General features: G+C 46.3%; 1 pseudogene; it reads left to right on the top strand.

Moving 5' to 3' along the window:
* Window positions 1-1,315, top strand: LOC125519600 (annotated as a pseudogene).
* Window positions 1,316-8,543: the final 7,228 nt, after the last annotated feature.

Raw genomic sequence — 8,543 nt, 5'->3', positions numbered from 1 at the left:
ATGTATCTTGACAAACCTAATCATGAGATCATGGTGCACTACCACATACCCGACTCACCATAGCTCTCGGTGCTAAAGAGTTCGTAGTCACACATGCAGCTCGGCTCATAGAAAGATGCACCCATTTGCACTTAGAGAAACCTCCACTTGTAGACCTCGAGAACGAAGTATCATAGTAGTATTCTCTGTAAGACCTACCTCAAAGAGACCACATTCTTGTGTGCAGTCACCCTTGAAGTGGGGCTCTTAAGAGATGACCTGAAGCGGCTGCAGGCCTACCTCAAAGACGCTGACAACAAATCGAGGTCAGGAAATGCAAGAGTTGTTGTCTTGGTGAGCGAGATCAGAGATGTGGCGTATGAGGCTCAAAATGTCATGGAAGCTGCAGATTACATGGAGAAGATAAACAGGCTCAAGAGGGGTTTCATGGGTGCCATCTCAAGGTATGCTCGTTTGCCGAGTGACTTGGTCGCACTTCATAATATTGGTGCGGAAATTCAGTGAGTAAGAAAGAAGCTCACTGATATTTTTACAAGTGCCGTGAATTTGAAAATTGATTTGGATGATACCGTTGTAGCTGAGGATGAGTTTCTAGAGGATTTCAGTCATATACAACACAATTCTGAAGATGATGTTGTCATGGTTGATTTCCAGGATGAGGACGAGAAATAGTGGAAAAATTAGTTGGCAATGAGAAAATGCTTAGAGCTGTGTCTATCCTTGCCATGGGTGGAGGGTGGAGCAGGGAAAACTACACTCACAAGAAAAGTATACACTTCATCCAGAGTTAAAGAGCACTTCCATACAGTTGCTTGGGCGACTGTATCTCAAACATTCAAGGACATAGAGTTACTAAAGGATATTATGAAACAAATAATAGAGGACAAAGATGGCTGTAGAGAAATTGACAAAATGGATGAGTGCCAGGTGGGAAAGAAGATCCATGACTTCCTCCTGCATAAACGGTACCTGGTAGCTAGTTCTCGATGATGTGTGGGAAACTGACACATGGGAGCAGTTGAACACAACAGTTAAAGCCTTTCCAGATGTAACTAATGGTAGTAGAGTATTGTTAACTACACTGAAAGAAGATGTTGCAAATCATGTTCAGATGCCAACACATGTTCATCCTTTGAAAAAGTTAGATGAAGAGAGGACTTGGAAACTTTTTAGTAGCAAAGCACTACCATCATATAAAAGGTCTGTTATAGATGATGTGGATGAGTTTGAAAAACATGGCAGAAAGCTTGCAAAGAAATGTGATGGGTTGCCTCTTGCACTTGCAGTATTGGGGGTCATCTGTCAAAGAATCTAACACTACTAGGAAAAAGCCTATACACAGAATCTTACCAGTAGCGCTGTACAAAATCAAGCGCTACTGCTACTTAGTAGCAGCGCTCATAGATAAACCACGCTACTGCTATGACTTTAGCAGTAGCGCGTACTAGCGAAAAGCGGCGCTGCTATGTTTGAACTGGGCGCACATGGCTAGCCCAACCTAGTAGTAGCGCGTATATTGGCCCAGCGCCACTGCTAATCTGCTTAGCTGTAGCGCGCTTATGTGTAAGGCGCTGCTGCTAATGGAAATAAAATAAAGTGAAAAACAAATAGAAAAGTAAATGGAAATGAAAGAAAACAGAATGGAATAGCTGTAGCGCGTTTCTCTGGAACACGCTATAGCTATCTTAGCTATAGAGCGTTTCGGCAAAACGCGCTACTGCTAGTTTGACTCAAATCCCGGTAGTCCGGGCTCAAAATTTCGCTAAGTCCTTTCCCCCCCTCTCTACTCCCGGCCCCCCTGTCCCCCAACTGCTCCATCGCCGCCGTCGCCCTGCCGCCTTCGACCACACCGCCACCGCCCGAGGCCGCCTTCGACCACACCGCCGCCGCCCGCCACCTTCGACCACACCGCAGCCGCCCGAGGCCGCCCTCGACCTCACAGCCGCCGCCCGAGGCCATCGTCGACCTCACCGTCGCCTCCCTCGAGCTCACTGCCGCCGCCCTCGACCTCACCGCCGCCGCCCGAGCCAGAGCCTGCCCTTGCCGCCGACCGTAAGGCTCTGCCTCTACTGTCCCCTACCCTCCTCTCTCTCTCTGCTAGGGCAATTTCATATATATGTTGATACTGTGTTGATGTTCATATGAACCCTCGGTGTTCATATGAACCCTAGATTTTTTTAGGGCAGTAGGCATTTTATAGCATTTAGGAAAAATGATTAGCAATTTTTTTAGGAAATTAGCTAGGGCAATTTTTATGAAAATGCCTAAACAGTAATTCCATTTAGCTTTAAACTAATAGAGGGTATATAAATAATAGTAGCATTTAGATTTAAATTAACAGAGGCTATAAACAAAAAACACTTAGCTATAAAAAAATATTTGGACTATGGACCTGAATTTGTTCCAAATTTCATTCAAATGAAATTTGAATTATTTGGACTATGGACCTGAGTATTTTTGAAGAAATTGGGTGTAGGTACTAAGGTCTTGCTGTGGAAATTTTGGTGAGGTCAGAAGGGTTAGAGAAAATGGAGTTTCTAGACTTTTAGCTTTAGACAAAAAACATAAGTATTTAGCTATAAATAAAAAACAGTAGCTATGGCATTTAGCTATAAAAAAACAGAATTGTTTTTTCTTTTCAAAAACTTGGTCAAACAATATATGACTTGTGCTGGAATGATGCTGAGTGGCCTATGTTTTGCCGGAATGTTGATTCATTTCTGTTCCAGCAAATTTCAGGTTCTCGATTTGTCCACTTTTTAGCAAAGGTCATGCCGAAATTTTCCGTGAATTTCGGCATGACTTGTGCTACAAACTAGGACATATCGAGTGCCCGGGATTTGCCGCACTAGGAAGGAGTCAACATTCCTGCAAAACAATAGGCCTTTTTTATGTCATTATTCATTTTATTAGGTCTAGAATTAATTGACTAGATTTAATCATAGGAAACATGGCTAGCATGAAGGACAGGGTTCTGGTGATTGCGACGACGCCTACCGAGCGACAGACGAATTTTTTAGCCTTACCGACGATCAACCGATGTTATTGCTGGGCCCACCGGTGGCATCGGGGACTAAGACCGACACGCAGACCGGTGCTGAGACTGAGACCGGCGCTCAGACTCAGACCGGCATCGAGACCGGCACCGAGACTGAGACCGGCGCTGCCTCGGGGAGCGGAGCCGGTGTAGAACCGAAAGCAAAGAGGCAACGGGTTCCTAACAAACTCAGGACTACTAGAGTGGTGGTCACGGAGGTGGACGACGACAATTTTGAGCCAACGGCGCCCGAGGAAGCGCGTCGATGCTACGACAATCAAATAGGCTGCATCATATGGACAACCGCCACCATCAATGATGAGAAACTATAGAAGATAGGAAATATGAGGAGCTCCTTCCTAAAGAAATTTCACCAGATATTCTTGTTTCCGGGCCAGAATGAGAATGATTATAAAGATCCAGATGAGGACCCGGCAATGAAGAAGATAAACAAACACACCATGGCCAAGTTTAGTGACACGTTGGCCGCCTGGAAAAATCAAGTGAAAGCAAGGATCATCGACAAGAAGGAACCCTACTCTGAGATTGTAAAGGATAATCCGACAATCACGGAAGAGCAGTTTCAAATATTCAAGGAGGCTTGCGAGGCCGAAGATGCCAAAAAAAAGTCTAAGTACATGAAGGGGCTTCAAGAGAGGAACATTGGGAGCCACCACCTCGGAAGCCGTGGTTACGGCGGAAAGAGGTACAAATGGGCCAAGGAGGACGCGGAAGCCGCGAGTCTGGGCATCCCAGACCCCTTGGCGGAGTTCACCGTCCCGCAGGAGCGTGACGTCCTCAGGGCCCGGCACCGTTGGGACCCAGTGAAAAAGGTTTACGAGACAACACCGGTCATTACAGAGTTCATGAGACTGCTGGTAATTTTAGTTTCTGATCAATTCAACTACACACGTTAGTCATATTTGTAAACAATCGTTGTGCCTTTTGCAGAGAGAGCAGCACAGGATTGCGGCCGAAAGCGACTCGCCGTCTGAGGCATTGGCGAGGCCCAAGTGGGACACTCCATTCAACCAGGCGTTGAACATATTGAAACGACAACCGGTGGATACTCAACCGTCGTATGGACGCGTGCACGGTGTCGGAGACGGCGCCACGTGGAAGAAGTACTACCGTGAGACCACGGAGGAGAGGAAGGAAAGACGGAGGTTAAATGAAGAAAACATCGACAAGAGGGTTGAGATTGCGGTTGAGAAGAAATCAACTGAGACAGTCGCAACAGCGGTAGCTGCCGCAAAACAGGTGGCTGTAGATATTTCTACTACCTTGGTTCCGGCCGTTTTCAATTGGAGCAGGCAAAATCCAGAAAAAGATGCAGCGGGCTTTCCCCTTGCTGACTTCTTGGCGGGGAGCAGCTCGACTAGCGTTGCACCAGCACCTGCAGCTGCACCTGCTCCCGCACCGGCTCCCTCACCGGACGTGCTAGGCGGTGCTTCGTCTTTGGCTGAGCTCGATGCCCTCACGGTATCTGTCACACCGGCCCCCTTCAATATAAATGTATAATCTCCCGTTTTCGTTGCCTTCGGATGTCTCACGTCGCAGACTTTCTTTGCAGGCCGACGAAACCCCGTGCACCATATTGTACACCATCAGCGACCAGAAGGTGGACGTGGAGAAGGCGACGATAATGGAGCCGAAGGAACCATTGTTCCACAGCCGGCCGATCCCCCCGAACGTCTTCAAGGTTTCCGTGGCCAGTGTCAAACCGGGCCACGAGAATTTGCCTCCTCCAGTACTACTGGGGGATGACGACGAGACACCGCGGCGGCTTGGTGATTGTTGCAATGCTGGGTGGGTCCTGTTGTGGCCAAAGAGTCTGCTTCGTCTGGAGGCGGCCGGGAGCACACCCACGAGCACGCAGCCTCAGCAAGGTATGAACATCAACACCCCACCTACCCAATTAGCGTCGGGTGTCGGGTTGGGTGATAGCGGACGGGGTAAGGAGGAGGCTCCATTAGTCGCTGATGACGTCGCCATGGATGAGGATGAGGACGACGATGGTGCTGCTGAACAGTATGTCTATACTGGCGCCTCCTCAGGGTTTGAGCGTCATGAGTCGGTGCCTGAATTGCCGTCTCAACATATTATGGACGACCTTCCGGTAGTAAAGAAGTTTAGGAAGAGAGCGAGGAAAGGAAAAAAAGTTGTTTCTATGATCCAGCCGCCTCAGCAGCCTCGGCTTCAGGACCGTATAGATATCCCCGATGCGGATAAATGGCATATCCCCGGTCAGCCAATCCTACCTGCAACAGCGCTATGGGCCAGATTCGGCGATCTAAAGAGACTTCATGACGATGTGCTGCGGGTAGAGAAAGACCTCATCGCCTCAAAAGATCCAGGATACCCACTCTACGTGGTTAACGTTCCGCAGCAAATGTCGTACGTCGACAGCTTCCCCGCGGATAAGTTCTTCCTCCGATTCGATTACATATTCGACATGTTTCACGTGAAGAAGCTGGATTTTACATTTGTCCGCCTTTATGCCTTGCACATGAACTACATCATCGGGGTTGAGCAGATATCTCATATCTGTGTCGCTGACCCGTACTACATGCACGAGGGCTTCTTGGGAGTCTGCACAAAGCACCATGAATACGCGAGGGATTACATCGTCAGTTTCATGCTCGCCAATAAGGACAAGGGGGCGATTCTCGTGCCTTATCATTCCATGTAAGTCATCCGCGCTGCTATCCTTCCTTCGATTTCAATCATTCATTTGCACGGTGGAGGCTAATTAATTTGAGGACTTATTTTGCGCAGCGGCGGGCGCGCCGTCCTCATCATCCTCTACCCTCGATTCTCCCACGCTCTTTACTTGGACTCGTCGAAGAACATTCACAAAAAGGATTATACCCACATCAAGGATGTTCTCGACAGTGCTATGTATCACCAGCAATCACTGGGTGGAGAGGCCAGGGGCAAGAAGATGAGGGGCGGCAGGGTCGCCTTCGGCCATAAGACCGACTTCTGCTGCATCCAGCAACCGAACGATTGTCTTAATGATGGATTCTATGTCCTACACCACATGCTGGAGTACAGACGGGATCACCAGAACCTTCGCATGGCACCTTCTTCCGGCGATGCCCATATTCTGCAATGGGCAAAGGACATAGGAGATATCGAGAATCATTGACTTCGAGCTGAGTTCTATAACATCCAGCGCGAACTTGCCCAAATCATCATGAAGGAGGTCGTCGGAAAAACAGGGATGTTCTACGGAGAAGGACAAATGTCGCGGGAAGACGTCCGAACATGGATATCCTCTCAGCGTCTCGACCTGAAGCCTTTCACTAGGCTCGGGGACTATCTCCCTGACTTGGATGGATGGAACGACATGTTGGAGTGATTGTCGATATATGACAATGTGTCCATTTAGTCCATACTTTCTGTATGACAAAACTTTGAGTTATGCACGGTGAAACTTTATTTGTGATGTAATTAAACCGTCCTCCTCCTCGACTAGCGAAAATCACTCTAGTTAGGGCATTCTGGGGTACGATGAACTTTGTTATTTATGCTTATGCATGATATGTTGTTTTTATTTTTGCCAAGTCTGTCTCTTTCTGTTGCTCAACTATATATGTTGCATATCATCGACTCATGTGATGATGCAGATGCATAGATCATAGATGGCGAAGAAGTGCTATGCCAGGAGTATATATATGACAAGTGGCCGGAGTGTCAGGCCCTTCCGGTTTCCGAGCGACAGGCAGTAGTTAGTTTAGAGGTTCACGCTAATGCGAGAGAGGGATACGAACTCATGTTCTCAAAGTGATAGCCCTTCTCGCGTATATCATTGTTTAGATGGATGACGATGTATTTGCATATCATTCGAGACTTGTATCGCTATTTTCGAGATGATGACGAGAGACCACTTTGTGTTGGATGATGATTATGATGATGACATGATTTGATGAGACTAATTGTATGTATATGCTATGATTACATTTGTATGTGTATGATATGCTAAAGATTATTGTATAAAGCCTATTCAAATACAAAACAAATACAAAACAAATATGCAGGAAAAAAACTAATAAATAAACTAATAGTAGTGAGGGGGGAAATTTAGCAGTAGCGCCGCATTGTCAGTAGCGCGTCCCAGCAAACAGCCCTGCAGATAATATCAGCAGCGCCCTTTCCTAAAGAGCGCTACAGCTATTCATGTATAGCAGTAGCGTGGGACAACCGGCGCTACTGCTATACGTTAGCTGTAGCGCCTTATTAGTAGCGCCGGTGCCCGCGCTACTGAGAGGCCCAAAACCCTCGCTGCTGCTAGGCTTTTCCCTAGTGGTGTAAATACACAAGCATGGTCATATGTACTATCGGGTTGGCCATCAACCAAGGCTCGCAGTTACAAAGATCTGTCAAGTCATTATTTAAAATCTTGTTTTCTCTATCTCGCTGCTTTTCCCGAGGACTTTGAAATATCACTGTTCCACCTTATTCAATTATGGATAGCAGAAAGCCTTATTCCAGATATACCAAATCATAAACCGGAAGAAACGGCACACATGTATGTAGCTGAATTGGCTCAAAGAAGTCTTGTCCAAGTTGTCACAGAAGCAAGGGACATGGGTGGATTGAAAAAATAAGGGTTCATGATATCTTACGTGAGTGGTGCGTAGAAGAATCAAGAAAAGATGGTTTTCTTGATGTCAACAATGAAACTACAGGTCAAACTTCCCCTCTTCTCTGTTTACATAACTCTAGTTTCTGTTTCAATATCTCAGTTTTTCGTGATATGTGTCTTATGGCTGATATATGCACGCATTCTATAAATGTGCAGGCCAAGCTAATGCATCATCATCTGATACCCTGAAATTCTATCGTTCCTCCCTCAAAACTCTAGTGATCTGGTTTTACAAACAAGACTTGATCTTCGATCTCTCGTTGGCTATCAACTTTCATCAATACCTAAGATGAGTCTTCTAAGAGTTCTTCACATCGAAAATTCAAACCTAACAGGTATTTGTAGGGTAATCGATGGGTGCACTAACCTAAGATACCTTAGGTTGAGACGGTGTTCCAAGATGAAGCTCATTTCTTCAATTACAAAACTCTTGTATTTACAGACTATTGATCTGATAGGCACACACATACACAAGAAAAAATGTATGCCAAAATCGTTCTGGCAAATCCCTACTCAAGGCATGCTTACATTGCTGAAATTTCACCTGGGAGGAGTGTTCAACAAAACGATCTCGAGACCTTGAGAATAGGGTATTGCTTTAACCGCGATGTTAAGTTCATGAGAGAAATGACTAAACTAACAATCTTATCCTTCTTACTGGCCTGGGAGAGGATTGGTTATATATTCACAAATATGCCTCATCTAGTTGACCTTTCCATCGGAGGTTTCCAAGATGTTAGTGAGTCTCACCGTCCAAGTTATTGAATTTATGCAGCAACCAACTTATCCAAAAGTCAATGTAGGCCGCAGAATCGTTTTTATTTTTAATACTGCGTTGGCAGGGTCTTGAACTCA

This window comes from Triticum urartu, chromosome 7, assembly GCF_003073215.2.
Source record: "Triticum urartu cultivar G1812 chromosome 7, Tu2.1, whole genome shotgun sequence".
Classification (NCBI taxonomy): domain Eukaryota; kingdom Viridiplantae; phylum Streptophyta; class Magnoliopsida; order Poales; family Poaceae; genus Triticum; species Triticum urartu.
Note: the sequence above shows the minus strand (reverse complement) of the source record. Positions and strands in the feature narration are given on the sequence as shown.